Raw genomic sequence first — 21139 nt, forward strand, 5'->3', positions numbered from 1 at the left:
TTTTATTTTACTATGCCACCACTGAGGACAATAAACAAATGCACCAATCACTCTGAATATGCTTTCTTCTCTCTTGCGTCTCTAAAAGAGACAACAAGAACAATCATCAGCAACATACGGTAAAGAGTTGAAACAAACCCCACCATTGTCTGACTCATGCTCAAAGAAAAGCATTACAAATCATCATCGTGAGTAGTGAGACACTACTTTCATTTCACGTTTCCAAGTCAATAACTATAGAAATGATCCCTGAAAGTATAGTCTTAAGGGCGATAGGTTTTGATGACCTTTCTGAGTTCCATGCTTAATGTTTCCAAAGTTGGTGAGTGGCGCTAACAAAACAAATATGCCGTGATTTTTAGGATCAAAAACGAAAATGCTGTGAAATCAAGGCATATGCTGCTCTATGTGGTGTTACAAGTTTCATTCAGTAGAATGTATACAATCAAACATTTCATTGCAAAGTTCTCTTTTGATGTTTCCTCAATCTTACCAATAGTTGTAGGTGGAGAAAACTAGCTCATCTTTACTGTGTTTATTGAAATTGGATAGTAAAGGGATTAATGTCCAAGCCTCATAAACACGTTGACTTTTTTTACAGCATGCTCAACTAGCGATGGCAATCACATACGAATTGTTGACTTCAATGCCAAAATCGATCTGATTCCTCATGGATTTCTAAACAGTACAAACTAAATACACATCGTAAATCTTGGTTTGCTATGGCTCCATTAAGGACATGGCATTTCAATCAATTAAAAGAATAAACATATTTATTACGAAAGTCCTGCCACTCTGAACATGCTTTCTTCTCTCTTGCGTCTCTAAAAGAGAATAACAAGAACAATCATCAGCAACATACTGAAAAAGGTTCAATAGACCCCTCCAATGTCTGACTCAGGGGTTTAAAGAAAAGCATCACAAATCATCATCGTGAGAAGTGGAAAATAACTTTCTTTTCACGTTTCCAAGCCAAAAACTAAAGAAATATTCCCTGAAAGTATAGTCTTAATGCTGATTGGTTTTATTGACCATCTGAGTTCCATGATTAATGTTTACAAATATGCTGAGTCGTGCAAACAAAAACGAATATACTGTGAATTTAGTATCAAAGTGGAAGACCAAATCAAGTTCTGCGTAGTATTACAAGCTCCATTCATTAAAATGTAAACATTTGAATATTTCATTGCAAAAATTCTTGTTGGGTGCTTCTTTATCCTTCGTATAGTTGCAAGTGGAGAAAACGAAGTCTTCTTATCCTAATTGTGCTTCTTCAAATTGTACGATAGGGTAAAATCTGTCTGAGCCTAATGATTTTATGGTAAACGTTTTTACAATTTGCTCAATGAAGGACACAATTCATGAGATTTTACTGATTGTAAAACAAATCAGAACAAAGACACCTCCTAAATTTTATTTTACTATGCCACCACTGAGGACAATAAACAAATGCACCAATCACTCTGAATATGCTTTCTTCTCTCTTGCGTCTCCAAAAGAGACAACAAGAACAATCATCAGCAACATACGGTAAAGAGTTGAAACAAACCCCACCATTGTCTGACTCATGCTCAAAGAAAAGCATTACAAATCATCATCGTGAGTAGTGAGACACTACTTTCATTTCACGTTTCCAAGTCAATAACTATAGAAATGATCCCTGAAAGTATAGTCTTAAGGGCGATAGGTTTTGATGACCTTTCTGAGTTCCATGCTTAATGTTTCCAAAGTTGGTGAGTGGCGCTAACAAAACAAATATGCCGTGATTTTTAGGATCAAAAACGAAAATGCTGTGAAATCAAGGCATATGCTGCTCTATGTGGTGTTACAAGTTTCATTCAGTAGAATGTATACAATCAAACATTTCATTGCAAAGTTCTCTTTTGATGTTTCCTCAATCTTACCAATAGTTGTAGGTGGAGAAAACTAGCTCATCTTTACTGTGTTTATTGAAATTGGATAGTAAAGGGATTAATGTCCAAGCCTCATAAACACGTTGACTTTTTTTACAGCATGCTCAACTAGCGATGGCAATCAATACGAATTGTGGACTTCAATGCCAAAATCGATCTGATTCCTCATGGATTTCTAAACAGTACAAACTAAATACACATCGTAAATCTTGGTTTGCTATGGCTCCATTAAGGACATGGCATTTCAATCAATTAAAAGAATAAACATATTTATTACGAAAGTCCTGCCACTCTGAACATGCTTTCTTCTCTCTTGCGTCTCTAAAAGAGAATAACAAGAACAATCATCAGCAACATACTGAAAAAGGTTCAATAGACCCCTCCAATGTCTGACTCAGGGGTTTAAAGAAAAGCATCACAAATCATCATCGTGAGAAGTGGAAAATAACTTTCTTTTCACGTTTCCAAGCCAAAAACTAAAGAAATATTCCCTGAAAGTATAGTCTTAATGCTGATTGGTTTTATTGACCATCTGAGTTCCATGATTAATGTTTACAAATATGCTGAGTCGTGCAAACAAAAACGAATATACTGTAAATTTAGTATCAAAGTGGAAGACCAAATCAAGTTCTGCGTAGTATTACAAGCTCCATTCATTAAAATGTAAACATTTGAATATTTCATTGCAAAAATTCTTGTTGGGTGCTTCTTTATCCTTCGTATAGTTGCAAGTGGAGAAAACGAAGTCTTCTTATCCTAATTGTGCTTCTTCAAATTGTACGATAGGGTAAAATCTGTCTGAGCCTAATGATTTTATGGTAAACGTTTTTACAATTTGCTCAATGAAGGACAATTCATGAGATTTTACTGATTGTAAAACAAATCAGAACAAAGACACCTCCTAAATTTTATTTTACTATGCCACCACTGAGGACAATAAACAAATGCACCAATCACTCTGAATATGCTTTCTTCTCTCTTGCGTCTCTAAAAGAGACAACAAGAACAATCATCAGCAACATACGGTAAAGAGTTGAAACAAACCCCACCATTGTCTGACTCATGCTCAAAGAAAAGCATTACAAATCATCATCGTGAGTAGTGAGACACTACTTTCATTTCACGTTTCCAAGTCAAAAACTATAGAAATGATCCCTGAAAGTATAGTCTTAAGGGCAATAGGTTTTGATGACCTTTCTGAGTTCCATGCTTAATGTTTCCAAAGTTGGTGAGTGGCGCTAACAAAACAAATATGCCGTGATTTTTAGGATCAAAAACGAAAATGCTGTGAAATCAAGGCATATGCTGCTCTATGTGGTGTTACAAGTTTCATTCAGTAGAATGTATACAATCAAACATTTCATTGCAAAGTTCTCTTTTGATGTTTCCTCAATCTTACCAATAGTTGTAGGTGGAGAAAACTAGCTCATCTTTACTGTGTTTATTGAAATTGGATAGTAAAGGGATTAATGTCCAAGCCTCATAAACACGTTGACTTTTTTTACAGCATGCTCAACTAGCGATGGCAATCACAACGAATTGTTGACTTCAATGCCAAAATCGATCTGATTCCTCATGGATTTCTAAACAGTACAAACTAAATACACATCGTAAATCTTGGTTTGCTATGGCTCCATTAAGGACATGGCATTTCAATCAATTAAAAGAATAAACATATTTATTACGAAAGTCCTGCCACTCTGAACATGCTTTCTTCTCTCTTGCGTCTCTAAAAGAGAATAACAAGAACAATCATCAGCAACATACTGAAAAAGGTTCAATAGACCCCTCCAATGTCTGACTCAGGGGTTTAAAGAAAAGCATCACAAATCATCATCGTGAGAAGTGGAAAATAACTTTCTTTTCACGTTTCCAAGCCAAAAACTAAAGAAATATTCCCTGAAAGTATAGTCTTAATGCTGATTGGTTTTATTGACCATCTGAGTTCCATGATTAATGTTTACAAATATGCTGAGTCGTGCAAACAAAAACGAATATACTGTAAATTTAGTATCAAAGTGGAAGACCAAATCAAGTTCTGCGTAGTATTACAAGCTCCATTCATTAAAATGTAAACATTTGAATATTTCATTGCAAAAATTCTTGTTGGGTGCTTCTTTATCCTTCGTATAGTTGCAAGTGGAGAAAACGAAGTCTTCTTATCCTAATTGTGCTTCTTCAAATTGTACGATAGGGTAAAATCTGTCTGAGCCTAATGATTTTATGGTAAACGTTTTTACAATTTGCTCAATGAAGGACAATTCATGAGATTTTACTGATTGTAAAACAAATCAGAACAAAGACACCTCCTAAATTTTATTTTACTATGCCACCACTGAGGACAATAAACAAATGCACCAATCACTCTGAATATGCTTTCTTCTCTCTTGCGTCTCTAAAAGAGACAACAAGAACAATCATCAGCAACATACGGTAAAGAGTTGAAACAAACCCCACCATTGTCTGACTCATGCTCAAAGAAAAGCATTACAAATCATCATCGTGAGTAGTGAGACACTACTTTCATTTCACGTTTCCAAGTCAATAACTATAGAAATGATCCCTGAAAGTATAGTCTTAAGGGCGATAGGTTTTGATGACCTTTCTGAGTTCCATGCTTAATGTTTCCAAAGTTGGTGAGTGGCGCTAACAAAACAATAATGCCGTGATTTTTAGGATCAAAAACGAAAATGCTGTGAAATCAAGGCATATGCTGCTCTATGTGGTGTTACAAGTTTCATTCAGTAGAATGTATACAATCAAACATTTCATTGCAAAGTTCTCTTTTGATGTTTCCTCAATCTTACCAATAGTTGTAGGTGGAGAAAACTAGCTCATCTTTACTGTGTTTATTGAAATTGGATAGTAAAGGGATTAATGTCCAAGCCTCATAAACACGTTGACTTTTTTTACAGCATGCTCAACTAGCGATGGCAATCAATACGAATTGTTGACTTCAATGCCAAAATCGATCTGATTCCTCATGGATTTCTAAACAGTACAAACTAAATACACATCGTAAATCTTGGTTTGCTATGGCTCCATTAAGGACATGGCATTTCAATCAATTAAAAGAATAAACATATTTATTACGAAAGTCCTGCCACTCTGAACATGCTTTCTTCTCTCTTGCGTCTCTAAAAGAGAATAACAAGAACAATCATCAGCAACATACTGAAAAAGGTTCAATAGACCCCTCCAATGTCTGACTCAGGGGTTTAAAGAAAAGCATCACAAATCATCATCGTGAGAAGTGGAAAATAACTTTCTTTTCACGTTTCCAAGCCAAAAACTAAAGAAATATTCCCTGAAAGTATAGTCTTAATGCTGATTGGTTTTATTGACCATCTGAGTTCCATGATTAATGTTTACAAATATGCTGAGTCGTGCAAACAAAAACGAATATACTGTAAATTTAGTATCAAAGTGGAAGACCAAATCAAGTTCTGCGTAGTATTACAAGCTCCATTCATTAAAATGTAAACATTTGAATATTTCATTGCAAAAATTCTTGTTGGGTGCTTCTTTATCCTTCGTATAGTTGCAAGTGGAGAAAACGAAGTCTTCTTATCCTAATTGTGCTTCTTCAAATTGTACGATAGGGTAAAATCTGTCTGAGCCTAATGATTTTATGGTAAACGTTTTTACAATTTGCTCAATGAAGGACAATTCATGAGATTTTACTGATTGTAAAACAAATCAGAACAAAGACACCTCCTAAATTTTATTTTACTATGCCACCACTGAGGACAATAAACAAATGCACCAATCACTCTGAATATGCTTTCTTCTCTCTTGCGTCTCTAAAAGAGACAACAAGAACAATCATCAGCAACATACGGTAAAGAGTTGAAACAAACCCCACCATTGTCTGACTCATGCTCAAAGAAAAGCATTACAAATCATCATCGTGAGTAGTGAGACACTACTTTCATTTCACGTTTCCAAGTCAATAACTATAGAAATGATCCCTGAAAGTATAGTCTTAAGGGCGATAGGTTTTGATGACCTTTCTGAGTTCCATGCTTAATGTTTCCAAAGTTGGTGAGTGGCGCTAACAAAACAATAATGCCGTGATTTTTAGGATCAAAAACGAAAATGCTGTGAAATCAAGGCATATGCTGCTCTATGTGGTGTTACAAGTTTCATTCAGTAGAATGTATACAATCAAACATTTCATTGCAAAGTTCTCTTTTGATGTTTCCTCAATCTTACCAATAGTTGTAGGTGGAGAAAACTAGCTCATCTTTACTGTGTTTATTGAAATTGGATAGTAAAGGGATTAATGTCCAAGCCTCATAAACACGTTGACTTTTTTTACAGCATGCTCAACTAGCGATGGCAATCACAACGAATTGTTGACTTCAATGCCAAAATCGATCTGATTCCTCATGGATTTCTAAACAGTACAAACTAAATACACATCGTAAATCTTGGTTTGCTATGGCTCCATTAAGGACATGGCATTTCAATCAATTAAAAGAATAAACATATTTATTACGAAAGTCCTGCCACTCTGAACATGCTTTCTTCTCTCTTGCGTCTCTAAAAGAGAATAACAAGAACAATCATCAGCAACATACTGAAAAAGGTTCAATAGACCCCTCCAATGTCTGACTCAGGGGTTTAAAGAAAAGCATCACAAATCATCATCGTGAGAAGTGGAAAATAACTTTCTTTTCACGTTTCCAAGCCAAAAACTAAAGAAATATTCCCTGAAAGTATAGTCTTAATGCTGATTGGTTTTATTGACCATCTGAGTTCCATGATTAATGTTTACAAATATGCTGAGTCGTGCAAACAAAAACGAATATACTGTAAATTTAGTATCAAAGTGGAAGACCAAATCAAGTTCTGCGTAGTATTACAAGCTCCATTCATTAAAATGTAAACATTTGAATATTTCATTGCAAAAATTCTTGTTGGGTGCTTCTTTATCCTTCGTATAGTTGCAAGTGGAGAAAACGAAGTCTTCTTATCCTAATTGTGCTTCTTCAAATTGTACGATAGGGTAAAATCTGTCTGAGCCTAATGATTTTATGGTAAACGTTTTTACAATTTGCTCAATGAAGGACAAATTCATGAGATTTTACTGATTGTAAAACAAATCATGAACAAAGACACCTCCTAAATTTTATTTTACTATGCCACCACTGAGGACAATAAACAAATGCACCAATCACTCTGAATATGCTTTCTTCTCTCTTGCGTCTCTAAAAGAGACAACAAGAACAATCATCAGCAACATACGGTAAAGAGTTGAAACAAACCCCACCATTGTCTGACTCATGCTCAAAGAAAAGCATTACAAATCATCATCGTGAGTAGTGAGACACTACTTTCATTTCACGTTTCCAAGTCAATAACTATAGAAATGATCCCTGAAAGTATAGTCTTAAGGGCGATAGGTTTTGATGACCTTTCTGAGTTCCATGCTTAATGTTTCCAAAGTTGGTGAGTGGCGCTAACAAAACAATAATGCCGTGATTTTTAGGATCAAAAACGAAAATGCTGTGAAATCAAGGCATATGCTGCTCTATGTGGTGTTACAAGTTTCATTCAGTAGAATGTATACAATCAAACATTTCATTGCAAAGTTCTCTTTTTATGTTTCCTCAATCTTACCAATAGTTGTAGGTGGAGAAAACTAGCTCATCTTTACTGTGTTTATTGAAATTGGATAGTAAAGGGATTAATGTCCAAGCCTCATAAACACGTTGACTTTTTTTACAGCATGCTCAACTAGCGATGGCAATCACAACGAATTGTTGACTTCAATGCCAAAATCGATCTGATTCCTCATGGATTTCTAAACAGTACAAACTAAATACACATCGTAAATCTTGGTTTGCTATGGCTCCATTAAGGACATGGCATTTCAATCAATTAAAAGAATAAACATATTTATTACGAAAGTCCTGCCACTCTGAACATGCTTTCTTCTCTCTTGCGTCTCTAAAAGAGAATAACAAGAACAATCATCAGCAACATACTGAAAAAGGTTCAATAGACCCCTCCAATGTCTGACTCAGGGGTTTAAAGAAAAGCATCACAAATCATCATCGTGAGAAGTGGAAAATAACTTTCTTTTCACGTTTCCAAGCCAAAAACTAAAGAAATATTCCCTGAAAGTATAGTCTTAATGCTGATTGGTTTTATTGACCATCTGAGTTCCATGATTAATGTTTACAAATATGCTGAGTCGTGCAAACAAAAACGAATATACTGTAAATTTAGTATCAAAGTGGTAGACCAAATCAAGTTCTGCGTAGTATTACAAGCTCCATTCATTAAAATGTAAACATTTGAATATTTCATTGCAAACATTCTTGTTGGGTGCTTCTTTATCCTTCGTATAGTTGCAAGTGGAGAAAACGAAGTCTTCTTATCCTAATTGTGCTTCTTCAAATTGTACGATAGGGTAAAATCTGTCTGAGCCTAATGATTTTATGGTAAACGTTTTTACAATTTGCTCAATGAAGGACAATTCATGAGATTTTACTGATTGTAAAACAAATCAGAACAAAGACACCTCCTAAATTTTATTTTACTATGCCACCACTGAGGACAATAAACAAATGCACCAATCACTCTGAATATGCTTTCTTCTCTCTTGCGTCTCTAAAAGAGACAACAAGAACAATCATCAGCAACATACGGTAAAGAGTTGAAACAAACCCCACCATTGTCTGACTCATGCTCAAAGAAAAGCATTACAAATCATCATCGTGAGTAGTGAGACACTACTTTCATTTCACGTTTCCAAGTCAATAACTATAGAAATGATCCCTGAAAGTATAGTCTTAAGGGCGATAGGTTTTGATGACCTTTCTGAGTTCCATGCTTAATGTTTCCAAAGTTGGTGAGTGGCGCTAACAAAACAATAATGCCGTGATTTTTAGGATCAAAAACGAAAATGCTGTGAAATCAAGGCATATGCTGCTCTATGTGGTGTTACAAGTTTCATTCAGTAGAATGTATACAATCAAACATTTCATTGCAAAGTTCTCTTTTGATGTTTCCTCAATCTTACCAATAGTTGTAGGTGGAGAAAACTAGCTCATCTTTACTGTGTTTATTGAAATTGGATAGTAAAGGGATTAATGTCCAAGCCTCATAAACACGTTGACTTTTTTTACAGCATGCTCAACTAGCGATGGCAATCACATACGAATTGTTGACTTCAATGCCAAAATCGATCTGATTCCTCATGGATTTCTAAACAGTACAAACTAAATACACATCGTAAATCTTGGTTTGCTATGGCTCCATTAAGGACATGGCATTTCAATCAATTAAAAGAATAAACATATTTATTACGAAAGTCCTGCCACTCTGAACATGCTTTCTTCTCTCTTGCGTCTCTAAAAGAGAATAACAAGAACAATCATCAGCAACATACTGAAAAAGCTTCAATAGACCCCTTCAATGTCTGACTCAGGGGTTTAAAGAAAAGCATCACAAATCATCATCGTGAGAAGTGGAAAATAACTTTCTTTTCACGTTTCCAAGCCAAAAACTAAAGAAATATTCCCTGAAAGTATAGTCTTAATGCTGATTGGTTTTATTGACCATCTGAGTTCCATGATTAATGTTTACAAATATGCTGAGTCGTGCAAACAAAAACGAATATACTGTAAATTTAGTATCAAAGTGGAAGACCAAATCAAGTTCTGCGTAGTATTACAAGCTCCATTCATTAAAATGTAAACATTTGAATATTTCATTGCAAAAATTCTTGTTGGGTGCTTCTTTATCCTTCGTATAGTTGCAAGGTGGAGAAAACGAAGTCTTCTTATCCTAATTGTGCTTCTTCAAATTGTACGATAGGGTAAAATCTGTCTGAGCCTAATGATTTTATGGTAAACGTTTTTACAATTTGCTCAATGAAGGACAATTCATGAGATTTTACTGATTGTAAAACAAATCAGAACAAAGACACCTCCTAAATTTTATTTTACTATGCCACCACTGAGGACAATAAACAAATGCACCAATCACTCTGAATATGCTTTCTTCTCTCTTGCGTCTCTAAAAGAGACAACAAGAACAATCATCAGCAACATACGGTAAAGAGTTGAAACAAACCCCACCATTGTCTGACTCATGCTCAAAGAAAAGCATTACAAATCATCATCGTGAGTAGTGAGACACTACTTTCATTTCACGTTTCCAAGTCAATAACTATAGAAATGATCCCTGAAAGTATAGTCTTAAGGGCGATAGGTTTTGATGACCTTTCTGAGTTCCATGCTTAATGTTTCCAAAGTTGGTGAGTGGCGCTAACAAAACAATAATGCCGTGATTTTTAGGATCAAAAACGAAAATGCTGTGAAATCAAGGCATATGCTGCTCTATGTGGTGTTACAAGTTTCATTCAGTAGAATGTATACAATCAAACATTTCATTGCAAAGTTATCTTTTGATGTTTCCTCAATCTTACCAATAGTTGTAGGTGGAGAAAACTAGCTCATCTTTACTGTGTTTATTGAAATTGGATAGTAAAGGGATTAATGTCCAAGCCTCATAAACACGTTGACTTTTTTTACAGCATGCTCAACTAGCGATGGCAATCACATACGAATTGTTGACTTCAATGCCAAAATTGATCTGATTCCTCATGGATTTCTAAACAGTACAAACTAAATACACATCGTAAATCTTGGTTTGCTATGGCTCCATTAAGGACATGGCATTTCAATCAATTAAAAGAATAAACATGTTTATTACGAAAGTCCTGCCACTCAGAACATGCTTTCTTCTCTCTTGCGTCTCTAAAAGAGAATAACAAGAACAATCATCAGCAACATACTGAAAAAGGTTCAATAGACCCCTCCAATGTCTGACTCAGGGGTTTAAAGAAAAGCATCACAAATCATCATCGTGAGAAGTGGAAAATAACTTTCTTTTCACGTTTCCAAGCCAAAAACTAAAGAAATATTCCCTGAAAGTATAGTCTTAATGCTGATTGGTTTTATTGACCATCTGAGTTCCATGATTAATGTTTACAAATATGCTGAGTCGTGCAAACAAAAACGAATATACTGTAAATTTAGTATCAAAGTGGAAGACCAAATCAAGTTCTGCGTAGTATTACAAGCTCCATTCATTAAAATGTAAACATTTGAATATTTCATTGCAAAAATTCTTGTTGGGTGCTTCTTTATCCTTCGTATAGTTGCAAGTGGAGAAAACGAAGTCTTCTTATCCTAATTGTGCTTCTTCAAATTGTACGATAGGGTAAAATCTGTCTGAGCCTAATGATTTTATGGTAAACGTTTTTACAATTTGCTCAATGAAGGACAATTCATGAGATTTTACTGATTGTAAAACAAATCAGAACAAAGACACCTCCTAAATTTTATTTTACTATGCCACCACTGAGGACAATAAACAAATGCACCAATCACTCTGAATATGCTTTCTTCTCTCTTGCGTCTCTAAGAGAGACAACAAGAACAATCATCAGCAACATACGGTAAAGAGTTGAAACAAACCCCACCATTGTCTGACTCATGCTCAAAGAAAAGCATTACAAATCATCATCGTGAGTAGTGAGACACTACTTTCATTTCACGTTTCCAATTCAATAACTATAGAAATGATCCCGGAAAGTATAGTCTTAAGGGCGATAGGTTTTGATGACCTTTCTGAGTTCCATGCTTAATGTTTCCAAAGTTGGTGAGTGGCGCTAACAAAACAATAATGCCGTGATTTTTAGGATCAAAAACGAAAATGCTGTGAAATCAAGGCATATGCTGCTCTATGTGGTGTTACAAGTTTCATTCAGTAGAATGTATACAATCAAACATTTCATTGCAAAGTTCTCTTTTTTATGTTTCCTCAATCTTACCAATAGTTGTAGGTGGAGAAAACTAGCTCATCTTTACTGTGTTTATTGAAATTGGATAGTAAAGGGATTAATGTCCAAGCCTCATAAACACGTTGACTTTTTTTACAGCATGCTCAACTAGCGATGGCAATCAATACGAATTGTTGACTTCAATGCCAAAATCGATCTGATTCCTCATGGATTTCTAAACAGTACAAACTAAATACACATCGTAAATCTTGGTTTGCTATGGCTCCATTAAGGACATGGCATTTCAATCAATTAAAAGAATAAACATATTTATTACGAAAGTCCTGCCACTCTGAACATGCTTTCTTCTCTCTTGCGTCTCTAAAAGAGAATAACAAGAACAATCATCAGCAACATACTGAAAAAGGTTCAATAGACCCCTCCAATGTCTGACTCAGGGGTTTAAAGAAAAGCATCACAAATCATCATCGTGAGAAGTGGAAAATAACTTTCTTTTCACGTTTCCAAGCCAAAAACTAAAGAAATATTCCCTGAAAGTATAGTCTTAATGCTGATTGGTTTTATTGACCATCTGAGTTCCATGATTAATGTTTACAAATATGCTGAGTCGTGCAAACAAAAACGAATATACTGTAAATTTAGTATCAAAGTGGAAGACCAAATCAAGTTCTGCGTAGTATTAAAAGCTCCATTCATTAAAATGTAAACATTTGAATATTTCATTGCAAAAATTCTTGTTGGGTGCTTCTTTATCCTTCGTATAGTTGCAAGTGGAGAAAACGAAGTCTTCTTATCCTAATTGTGCTTCTTCAAATTGTACGATAGGGTAAAATCTGTCTGAGCCTAATGATTTTATGGTAAACGTTTTTACAATTTGCTCAATGAAGGACAATTCATGAGATTTTACTGATTGTAAAACAAATCTGAACAAAGACACCTCCTAAATTTTATTTTACTATGCCACCACTGAGGACAATAAACAAATGCACCAATCACTCTGAATATGCTTTCTTCTCTCTTGCGTCTCTAAAAGAGACAACAAGAACAATCATCAGCAACATACGGTAAAGAGTTGAAACAAACCCCACCATTGTCTGACTCATGCTCAAAGAAAAGCATTACAAATCACCATCGTGAGTAGTGAGACACTACTTTCATTTCACGTTTCCAAGTCAATAACTATAGAAATGATCCCTGAAAGTATAGTCTTAAGGGCGATAGGTTTTGATGACCTTTCTGAGTTCCATGCTTAATGTTTCCAAAGTTGGTGAGTGGCGCTAACAAAACAATAATGCCGTGATTTTTAGGATCAAAAACGAAAATGCTGTGAAATCAAGGCATATGCTGCTCTATGTGGTGTTACAAGTTTCATTCAGTAGAATGTATACAATCAAACATTTCATTGCAAAGTTCTCTTTTGATGTTTCCTCAATCTTACCAATAGTTGTAGGTGGAGAAAACTAGCTCATCTTTACTGTGTTTATTGAAATTGGATAGTAAAGGGATTAATTTCCAAGCCTCATAAACACGTTGACTTTTTTACAGCATGCTCAACTAGCGATGGCAATCAATACGAATTGTTGACTTCAATGCCAAAATCGATCTGATTCCTCATGGATTTCTAAACAGTACAAACTAAATACACATCGTAAATCTTGGTTTGCTATGGCTCCATTAAGGACATGGCATTTCAATCAATTAAAAGAATAAACATATTTATTACGAAAGTCCTGCCACTCTGAACATGCTTTCTTCTCTCTTGCGTCTCTAAAAGAGAATAACAAGAACAATCATCAGCAACATACTGAAAAAGGTTCAATAGACCCCTCCAATGTCTGACTCAGGGGTTTAAAGAAAAGCATCACAAATCATCATCGTGAGAAGTGGAAAATAACTTTCTTTTCACGTTTCCAAGCCAAAAACTAAAGAAATATTCCCTGAAAGTATAGTCTTAATGCTGATTGGTTTTATTGACCATCTGAGTTCCATGATTAATGTTTACAAATATGCTGAGTCGTGCAAACAAAAACGAATATACTGTAAATTTAGTATCAAAGTGGAAGACCAAATCAAGTTCTGCGTAGTATTACAAGCTCCATTCATTAAAATGTAAACATTTGAATATTTCATTGCAAAAATTCTTGTTGGGTGCTTCTTTATCCTTCGTATAGTTGCAAGTGGAGAAAACGAAGTCTTCTTATCCTAATTGTGCTTCTTCAAATTGTACGATAGGGTAAAATCTGTCTGAGCCTAATGATTTTATGGTAAACGTTTTTACAATTTGCTCAATGAAGGACAATTCATGAGATTTTACTGATTGTAAAACAAATCAGAACAAAGACACCTCCTAAATTTTATTTTACTATGCCACCACTGAGGACAATAAACAAATGCACCAATCACTCTGAATATGCTTTCTTCTCTCTTGCGTCTCTAAAAGAGACAACAAGAACAATCATCAGCAACATACGGTAAAGAGTTGAAACAAACCCCACCATTGTCTGACTCATGCTCAAAGAAAAGCATTACAAATCATCATCGTGAGTAGTGAGACACTACTTTCATTTCACGTTTCCAAGTCAATAACTATAGAAATGATCCCTGAAAGTATAGTCTTAAGGGCGATAGGTTTTGATGACCTTTCTGAGTTCCATGCTTAATGTTTCCAAAGTTGGTGAGTGGCGCTAACAAAACAAATATGCCGTGATTTTTAGGATCAAAAACGAAAATGCTGTGAAATCAAGGCATATGCTGCTCTATGTGGTGTTACAAGTTTCATTCAGTAGAATGTATACAATCAAACATTTCATTGCAAAGTTATCTTTTGATGTTTCCTCAATCTTACCAATAGTTGTAGGTGGAGAAAACTAGCTCATCTTTACTGTGTTTATTGAAATTGGATAGTAAAGGGATTAATGTCCAAGCCTCATAAACACGTTGACTTTTTTTACAGCATGCTCAACTAGCGATGGCAATCAATACGAATTGTTGACTTCAATGCCAAAATTGATCTGATTCCTCATGGATTTCTAAACAGTACAAACTAAATACACATCGTAAATCTTGGTTTGCTATGGCTCCATTAAGGACATGGCATTTCAATCAATTAAAAGAATAAACATGTTTATTACGAAAGTCCTGCCACTCTGAACATGCTTTCTTCTCTCTTGCGTCTCTAAAAGAGAATAACAAGAACAATCATCAGCAACATACTGAAAAAGGTTCAATAGACCCCTCCAATGTCTGACTCAGGGGTTTAAAGAAAAGCATCACAAATCATCATCGTGAGAAGTGGAAAATAACTTTCTTTTCACGTTTCCAAGCCAAAAACTAAAGAAATATTCCCTGAAAGTATAGTCTTAATGCTGATTGGTTTTATTGACCATCTGAGTTCCATGATTAATGTTTACAAATATGCTGAGTCGTGCAAACAAAAACGAATATACTGTAAATTTAGTATCAAAGTGGAAGACCAAATCAAGTTCTGCGTAGTATTAAAAGCTCCATTCATTAAAATGTAAACATTTGAATATTTCATTGCAAAAATTCTTGTTGGGTGCTTCTTTATCCTTCGTATAGTTGCAAGTGGAGAAAACGAAGTCTTCTTATCCTAATTGTGCTTCTTCAAATTGTACGATAGGGTAAAATCTGTCTGAGCCTAATGATTTTATGGTAAACGTTTTTACAATTTGCTCAATGAAGGACAATTCATGAGATTTTACTGATTGTAAAACAAATCAGAACAAAGACACCTCCTAAATTTTATTTTACTATGCCACCACTGAGGACAATAAACAAATGCACCAATCACTCTGAATATGCTTTCTTCTCTCTTGCGTCTCTAAGAGAGACAACAAGAACAATCATCAGCAACATACGGTAAAGAGTTGAAACAAACCCCACCATTGTCTGACTCATGCTCAAAGAAAAGCATTACAAATCATCATCGTGAGTAGTGAGACACTACTTTCATTTCACGTTTCCAATTCAATAACTATAGAAATGATCCCTGAAAGTATAGTCTTAAGGGCGATAGGTTTTGATGACCTTTCTGAGTTCCATGCTTAATGTTTCCAAAGTTGGTGAGTGGCGCTAACAAAACAATAATGCCGTGATTTTTAGGATCAAAAACGAAAATGCTGTGAAATCAAGGCATATGCTGCTCTATGTGGTGTTACAAGTTTCATTCAGTAGAATGTATACAATCAAACATTTCATTGCAAAGTTCTCTTTTGATGTTTCCTCAATCTTACCAATAGTTGTAGGTGGAGAAAACTAGCTCATCTTTACTGTGTTTATTGAAATTGGATAGTAAAGGGATTAATGTCCAAGCCTCATAAACACGTTGACTTTTTTTACAGCATGCTCAACTAGCGATGGCAATCACATACGAATTGTTGACTTCAATGCCAAAATCGATCTGATTCCTCATGGATTTCTAAACAGTACAAACTAAATACACATCGTAAATCTTGGTTTGCTATGGCTCCATTAAGGACATGGCATTTCAATCAATTAAAAGAATAAACATATTTATTACGAAAGTCCTGCCACTCTGAACATGCTTTCTTCTCTCTTGCGTCTCTAAAAGAGAATAACAAGAACAATCATCAGCAACATACTGAAAAAGGTTCAATAGACCCCTCCAATGTCTGACTCAGGGGTTTAAAGAAAAGCATCACAAATCATCATCGTGAGAAGTGGAAAATAACTTTCTTTTCACGTTTCCAAGCCAAAAACTAAAGAAATATTCCCTGAAAGTATAGTCTTAATGCTGATTGGTTTTATTGACCATCTGAGTTCCATGATTAATGTTTACAAATATGCTGAGTCGTGCAAACAAAAACGAATATACTGTAAATTTAGTATCAAAGTGGAAGACCAAATCAAGTTCTGCGTAGTATTACAAGCTCCATTCATTAAAATGTAAACATTTGAATATTTCATTGCAAAAATTCTTGTTGGGTGCTTCTTTATCCTTCGTATAGTTGCAAGGTGGAGAAAACGAAGTCTTCTTATCCTAATTGTGCTTCTTCAAATTGTACGATAGGGTAAAATCTGTCTGAGCCTAATGATTTTATGGTAAACGTTTTTACAATTTGCTCAATGAAGGACAATTCATGAGATTTTACTGATTGTAAAACAAATCAGAACAAAGACACCTCCTAAATTTTATTTTACAATGCCACCACTGAGGACAATAAACAAATGCACCAATTACTCTGAATATGCTTTCTTCTCTCTTGCGTCTCTAAAAGAGACAACAAGAACAATCATCAGCAACATACGGTAAAGAGTTGAAACAAACCCCACCATTGTCTGACTCATGCTCAAAGAAAAGCATTACAAATCATCATCGTGAGTAGTGAGACACTACTTTCATTTCACGTTTCCAAGTCAATAACTATAGAAATGATCCCTGAAAGTATAGTCTTAAGGGCGATAGGTTTTGATGACCTTTCTGAGTTCCATGCTTAATGTTTCCAAAGTTGGTGAGTGGCGCTAACAAAACAAATATGCCGTGATTTTTAGGATCAAAAACGAAAATGCTGTGAAATCAAGGCATATGCTGCTCTATGTGGTGTTACAAGTTTCATTCAGTAGAATGTATACAATCAAACATTTCATTGCAAAGTTCTCTTTTGATGTTTCCTCAATCTTACCAATAGTTGTAGGTGGAGAAAACTAGCTCATCTTTACTGTGTTTATTGAAATTGGATAGTAAAGGGATTAATGTCCAAGCCTCATAAACACGTTGACTTTTTTTACAGCATGCTCAACTAGCGATGGCAATCACAACGAATTGTTGACTTCAATGCCAAAATCGATCTGATTCCTCATGGATTTCTAAACAGTACAAACTAAATACACATCGTAAATCTTGGTTTGCTATGGCTCCATTAAGGACATGGCATTTCAATCAATTAAAAGAATAAACATATTTATTACGAAAGTCCTGCCACTCTGAACATGCTTTCTTCTCTCTTGCGTCTCTAAAAGAGAATAACAAGAACAATCATCAGCAACATACTGAAAAAGGTTCAATAGACCCCTCCAATGTCTGACTCAGGGGTTTAAAGAAAAGCATCACAAATCATCATCGTGAGAAGTGGAAAATAACTTTCTTTTCACGTTTCCAAGCCAAAAACTAAAGAAATATTCCCTGAAAGTATAGTCTTAATGCTGATTGGTTTTATTGACCATCTGAGTTCCATGATTAATGTTTACAAATATGCTGAGTCGTGCAAACAAAAACGAATATACTGTAAATTTAGTATCAAAGTGGAAGACCAAATCAAGTTCTGCGTAGTATTACAAGCTCCATTCATTAAAATGTAAACATTTGAATATTTCATTGCAAAAATTCTTGTTGGGTGCTTCTTTATCCTTCGTATAGTTGCAAGTGGAGAAAACGAAGTCTTCTTATCCTAATTGTGCTTCTTCAAATTGTACGATAGGGTAAAATCTGTCTGAGCCTAATGATTTTATGGTAAACGTTTTTACAATTTGCTCAATGAAGGACAATTCATGAGATTTTACTGATTGTAAAACAAATCAGAACAAAGACACCTCCTAAATTTTATTTTACTATGCCACCACTGAGGACAATAAACAAATGCACCAATCACTCTGAATATGCTTTCTTCTCTCTTGCGTCTCTAAAAGAGACAACAAGAACAATCATCAGCAACATACGGTAAAGAGTTGAAACAAACCCCACCATTGTCTGACTCATGCTCAAAGAAAAGCATTACAAATCATCATCGTGAGTAGTGAGACACTACTTTCATTTCACGTTTCCAAGTCAATAACTATAGAAATGATCCCTGAAAGTATAGTCTTAAGGGCGATAGGTTTTGATGACCTTTCTGAGTTCCATGCTTAATGTTTCCAAAGTTGGTGAGTGGCGCTAACAAAACAAATATGCCGTGATTTTTAGGATCAAAAACGAAAATGCTGTGAAATCAAGGCATATGCTGCTCTATGTGGTGTTACAAGTTTCATTCAGTAGAATGTATACAATCAAACATTTCATTGCAAAGTTCTCTTTTGATGTTTCCTCAATCTTACCAATAGTTGTAGGTGGAGAAAACTAGCTCATCTTTACTGTGTTTATTGAAATTGGATAGTAAAGGGATTAATGTCCAAGCCTCATAAACACGTTGACTTTTTTTACAGCATGCTCAACTAGCGATGGCAATCACATACGAATTGTTGACTTCAATGCCAAAATCGATCTGATTCCTCATGGATTTCTAAACAGTACAAACTAAATACACATCGTAAATCTTGGTTTGCTATGGCTCCATTAAGGACATGGCATTTCAATCAATTAAAAGAATAAACATATTTATTACGAAAGTCCTGCCACTCTGAACATGCTTTCTTCTCTCTTGCGTCTCTAAAAGAGAATAACAAGAACAATCATCAGCAACATACTGAAAAAGGTTCAATAGACCCCTCCAATGTCTGACTCAGGGGTTTAAAGAAAAGCATCACAAATCATCATCGTGAGAAGTGGAAAATAACTTTCTTTTCACGTTTCCAAGCCAAAAACTAAAGAAATATTCCCTGAAAGTATAGTCTTAATGCTGATTGGTTTTATTGACCATCTGAGTTCCATGATTAATGTTTACAAATATGCTGAGTCGTGCAAACAAAAACGAATATACTGTAAATTTAGTATCAAAGTGGTAGACCAAATCAAGTTCTGCGTAGTATTACAAGCTCCATTCATTAAAATGTAAACATTTGAATATTTCATTGCAAAAATTCTTGTTGGGTGCTTCTTTATCCTTCGTATAGTTGCAAGTGGAGAAAACGAAGTCTTCTTATCCTAATTGTGCTTCTTCAAATTGTACGATAGGGTAAAATCTGTCTGAGCCTAATGATTTTATGGTAAACGTTTTTACAATTTGCTCAATGAAGGACAAATTCATGAGATTTTACTGATTGTAAAACAAATCAGAACAAAGACACCTCCTAAATTTTATTTTACTATGCCACCACTGAGGACAATAAACAAATGCACCAATCACTCTGAATATGCTTTCTTCTCTCTTGCGTCTCTAAAAGAGACAACAAGAACAATCATCAGCAACATACGGTAAAGAGTTGAAACAAACCCCACCATTGTCTGACTCATGCTCAAAGAAAAGCATTACAAATCATCATCGTGAGTAGTGAGACACTACTTTCATTTCACGTTTCCAAGTCAATAACTATAGAAATGATCCCTGAAAGTATAGTCTTAAGGGCGATAGGTTTTGATGACCTTTCTGAGTTCCATGCTTAATGTTTCCAAAGTTGGTGAGTGGCGCTAACAAAACAAATATGCCGTGATTTTTAGGATCAAAAACGAAAATGCTGTGAAATCAAGGCATATGCTGCTCTATGTGGTGTTACAAGTTTCATTCAGTAGAATGTATACAATCAAACATTTCATTGCAAAGTTCTCTTTTGATGTTTCCTCAATCTTACCAATAGTTGTAGGTGGAGAAAACTAGCTCATCTTTACTGTGTTTATTGAAATTGGATAGTAAAGGGATTAATGTCCAAGCCTCATAAACACGTTGACTTTTTTTACAGCATGCTCAACTAGCGATGGCAATCAATACGAATTGTTGACTTCAATGCCAAAATCGATCTGATTCCTCATGGATTTCTAAACAGTACAAACTAAATACACATCGTAAATCTTGGTTTGCTATGGCTCCATTAAGGACATGGCATTTCAATCAATTAAAAGAATAAACATATTTATTACGAAAGTCCTGCCACTCTGAACATGCTTTCTTCTCTCTTGCGTCTCTAAAAGAGAATAACAAGAACAATCATCAGCAACATACTGAAAAAGGTTCAATAGACCCCTCCAATGTCTGACTCAGGGGTTTAAAGAAAAGCATCACAAATCATCATCGTGAGAAGTGGAAAATAACTTTCTTTTCACGTTTCCAAGCCAAAAACTAAAGAAATATTCCCTGAAAGTATAGTCTTAATGCTGATTGGTTTTATTGACCATCTGAGTTCCATGATTAATGTTTACAAATATGCTGAGTCGTGCAAACAAAAACGAATATACTGTAAATTTAGTATCAAAGTGGAAGACCAAATCAAGTTCTGCGTAGTATTACAAGCTCCATTCATTAAAATGTAAACATTTGAATATTTCATTGCAAAAATTCTTGTTGGGTGCTTCTTTATCCTTCGTATAGTTGCAAGGTGGAGAAAACGAAGTCTTCTTATCCTAATTGTGCTTCTTCAAATTGTACGATAGGGTAAAATCTGTCTGAGCCTAATGATTTTATGGTAAACGTTTTTACAATTTGCTCAATGAAGGACAATTCATGAGATTTTACTGATTGTAAAACAAATCAGAACAAAGACACCTCCTAAATTTTAT

At 35.0% G+C, this 21139-nt stretch overlaps 30 non-coding genes across 30 annotated transcripts; all 30 read right to left on the minus strand.

The window, feature by feature from the left end:
* Positions 1–46: 46 nt before the first annotated feature.
* On the minus strand, positions 47–265 carry LOC114787276 (small nucleolar RNA U3). The gene has a single exon (XR_003749393.1). It is a non-coding gene; the product is annotated as a small nucleolar RNA U3 (small nucleolar RNA).
* Positions 266–789: 524 nt separating this feature from the next.
* Positions 790–1010, minus strand: LOC114787196 (small nucleolar RNA U3). Its single transcript, XR_003749331.1, has one exon. It is a non-coding gene; the product is annotated as a small nucleolar RNA U3 (small nucleolar RNA).
* Positions 1011–1457: 447 nt separating this feature from the next.
* LOC114787179 (small nucleolar RNA U3) lies at positions 1458–1676 on the minus strand. Its single transcript, XR_003749314.1, has one exon. It is a non-coding gene; the product is annotated as a small nucleolar RNA U3 (small nucleolar RNA).
* A 523-nt stretch (positions 1677–2199) lies between these two features.
* On the minus strand, positions 2200–2420 carry LOC114787197 (small nucleolar RNA U3). The gene has a single exon (XR_003749332.1). It is a non-coding gene; the product is annotated as a small nucleolar RNA U3 (small nucleolar RNA).
* Positions 2421–2865: 445 nt separating this feature from the next.
* LOC114787270 (small nucleolar RNA U3) lies at positions 2866–3084 on the minus strand. Its single transcript, XR_003749387.1, has one exon. It is a non-coding gene; the product is annotated as a small nucleolar RNA U3 (small nucleolar RNA).
* A 523-nt stretch (positions 3085–3607) lies between these two features.
* On the minus strand, positions 3608–3828 carry LOC114787198 (small nucleolar RNA U3). The gene has a single exon (XR_003749333.1). It is a non-coding gene; the product is annotated as a small nucleolar RNA U3 (small nucleolar RNA).
* Positions 3829–4273: 445 nt separating this feature from the next.
* Positions 4274–4492, minus strand: LOC114787277 (small nucleolar RNA U3). Its single transcript, XR_003749394.1, has one exon. It is a non-coding gene; the product is annotated as a small nucleolar RNA U3 (small nucleolar RNA).
* A 523-nt stretch (positions 4493–5015) lies between these two features.
* LOC114787199 (small nucleolar RNA U3) lies at positions 5016–5236 on the minus strand. Its single transcript, XR_003749334.1, has one exon. It is a non-coding gene; the product is annotated as a small nucleolar RNA U3 (small nucleolar RNA).
* Positions 5237–5681: 445 nt separating this feature from the next.
* On the minus strand, positions 5682–5900 carry LOC114787278 (small nucleolar RNA U3). Its single transcript, XR_003749395.1, has one exon. It is a non-coding gene; the product is annotated as a small nucleolar RNA U3 (small nucleolar RNA).
* A 523-nt stretch (positions 5901–6423) lies between these two features.
* On the minus strand, positions 6424–6644 carry LOC114787200 (small nucleolar RNA U3). The gene has a single exon (XR_003749335.1). It is a non-coding gene; the product is annotated as a small nucleolar RNA U3 (small nucleolar RNA).
* Positions 6645–7091: 447 nt separating this feature from the next.
* On the minus strand, positions 7092–7310 carry LOC114787279 (small nucleolar RNA U3). The gene has a single exon (XR_003749396.1). It is a non-coding gene; the product is annotated as a small nucleolar RNA U3 (small nucleolar RNA).
* A 523-nt stretch (positions 7311–7833) lies between these two features.
* Positions 7834–8054, minus strand: LOC114787201 (small nucleolar RNA U3). Its single transcript, XR_003749336.1, has one exon. It is a non-coding gene; the product is annotated as a small nucleolar RNA U3 (small nucleolar RNA).
* Positions 8055–8499: 445 nt separating this feature from the next.
* Positions 8500–8718, minus strand: LOC114787280 (small nucleolar RNA U3). Its single transcript, XR_003749397.1, has one exon. It is a non-coding gene; the product is annotated as a small nucleolar RNA U3 (small nucleolar RNA).
* Positions 8719–9242: 524 nt separating this feature from the next.
* LOC114787218 (small nucleolar RNA U3) lies at positions 9243–9463 on the minus strand. Its single transcript, XR_003749353.1, has one exon. It is a non-coding gene; the product is annotated as a small nucleolar RNA U3 (small nucleolar RNA).
* A 446-nt stretch (positions 9464–9909) lies between these two features.
* Positions 9910–10128, minus strand: LOC114787282 (small nucleolar RNA U3). Its single transcript, XR_003749398.1, has one exon. It is a non-coding gene; the product is annotated as a small nucleolar RNA U3 (small nucleolar RNA).
* A 524-nt stretch (positions 10129–10652) lies between these two features.
* LOC114787188 (small nucleolar RNA U3) lies at positions 10653–10873 on the minus strand. Its single transcript, XR_003749323.1, has one exon. It is a non-coding gene; the product is annotated as a small nucleolar RNA U3 (small nucleolar RNA).
* Positions 10874–11318: 445 nt separating this feature from the next.
* On the minus strand, positions 11319–11537 carry LOC114787187 (small nucleolar RNA U3). The gene has a single exon (XR_003749322.1). It is a non-coding gene; the product is annotated as a small nucleolar RNA U3 (small nucleolar RNA).
* Positions 11538–12061: 524 nt separating this feature from the next.
* On the minus strand, positions 12062–12282 carry LOC114787202 (small nucleolar RNA U3). Its single transcript, XR_003749337.1, has one exon. It is a non-coding gene; the product is annotated as a small nucleolar RNA U3 (small nucleolar RNA).
* Positions 12283–12727: 445 nt separating this feature from the next.
* Positions 12728–12946, minus strand: LOC114787182 (small nucleolar RNA U3). Its single transcript, XR_003749317.1, has one exon. It is a non-coding gene; the product is annotated as a small nucleolar RNA U3 (small nucleolar RNA).
* Positions 12947–13468: 522 nt separating this feature from the next.
* LOC114787203 (small nucleolar RNA U3) lies at positions 13469–13689 on the minus strand. The gene has a single exon (XR_003749338.1). It is a non-coding gene; the product is annotated as a small nucleolar RNA U3 (small nucleolar RNA).
* Positions 13690–14134: 445 nt separating this feature from the next.
* LOC114787283 (small nucleolar RNA U3) lies at positions 14135–14353 on the minus strand. Its single transcript, XR_003749399.1, has one exon. It is a non-coding gene; the product is annotated as a small nucleolar RNA U3 (small nucleolar RNA).
* A 523-nt stretch (positions 14354–14876) lies between these two features.
* LOC114787204 (small nucleolar RNA U3) lies at positions 14877–15097 on the minus strand. Its single transcript, XR_003749339.1, has one exon. It is a non-coding gene; the product is annotated as a small nucleolar RNA U3 (small nucleolar RNA).
* Positions 15098–15542: 445 nt separating this feature from the next.
* On the minus strand, positions 15543–15761 carry LOC114787185 (small nucleolar RNA U3). Its single transcript, XR_003749320.1, has one exon. It is a non-coding gene; the product is annotated as a small nucleolar RNA U3 (small nucleolar RNA).
* A 524-nt stretch (positions 15762–16285) lies between these two features.
* On the minus strand, positions 16286–16506 carry LOC114787205 (small nucleolar RNA U3). Its single transcript, XR_003749340.1, has one exon. It is a non-coding gene; the product is annotated as a small nucleolar RNA U3 (small nucleolar RNA).
* A 446-nt stretch (positions 16507–16952) lies between these two features.
* LOC114787186 (small nucleolar RNA U3) lies at positions 16953–17171 on the minus strand. Its single transcript, XR_003749321.1, has one exon. It is a non-coding gene; the product is annotated as a small nucleolar RNA U3 (small nucleolar RNA).
* Positions 17172–17694: 523 nt separating this feature from the next.
* On the minus strand, positions 17695–17915 carry LOC114787206 (small nucleolar RNA U3). The gene has a single exon (XR_003749341.1). It is a non-coding gene; the product is annotated as a small nucleolar RNA U3 (small nucleolar RNA).
* Positions 17916–18360: 445 nt separating this feature from the next.
* On the minus strand, positions 18361–18579 carry LOC114787284 (small nucleolar RNA U3). The gene has a single exon (XR_003749400.1). It is a non-coding gene; the product is annotated as a small nucleolar RNA U3 (small nucleolar RNA).
* A 524-nt stretch (positions 18580–19103) lies between these two features.
* Positions 19104–19324, minus strand: LOC114787207 (small nucleolar RNA U3). Its single transcript, XR_003749342.1, has one exon. It is a non-coding gene; the product is annotated as a small nucleolar RNA U3 (small nucleolar RNA).
* A 446-nt stretch (positions 19325–19770) lies between these two features.
* Positions 19771–19989, minus strand: LOC114787285 (small nucleolar RNA U3). Its single transcript, XR_003749401.1, has one exon. It is a non-coding gene; the product is annotated as a small nucleolar RNA U3 (small nucleolar RNA).
* A 523-nt stretch (positions 19990–20512) lies between these two features.
* On the minus strand, positions 20513–20733 carry LOC114787208 (small nucleolar RNA U3). The gene has a single exon (XR_003749343.1). It is a non-coding gene; the product is annotated as a small nucleolar RNA U3 (small nucleolar RNA).
* Between the last annotated feature and the right edge of the window lie 406 nt (positions 20734–21139).

Source organism: Denticeps clupeoides, chromosome 3 (genome assembly GCF_900700375.1).
Source record: "Denticeps clupeoides chromosome 3, fDenClu1.1, whole genome shotgun sequence".
In the NCBI taxonomy this organism is placed as follows: Eukaryota; Metazoa; Chordata; class Actinopteri; order Clupeiformes; family Denticipitidae; genus Denticeps; species Denticeps clupeoides.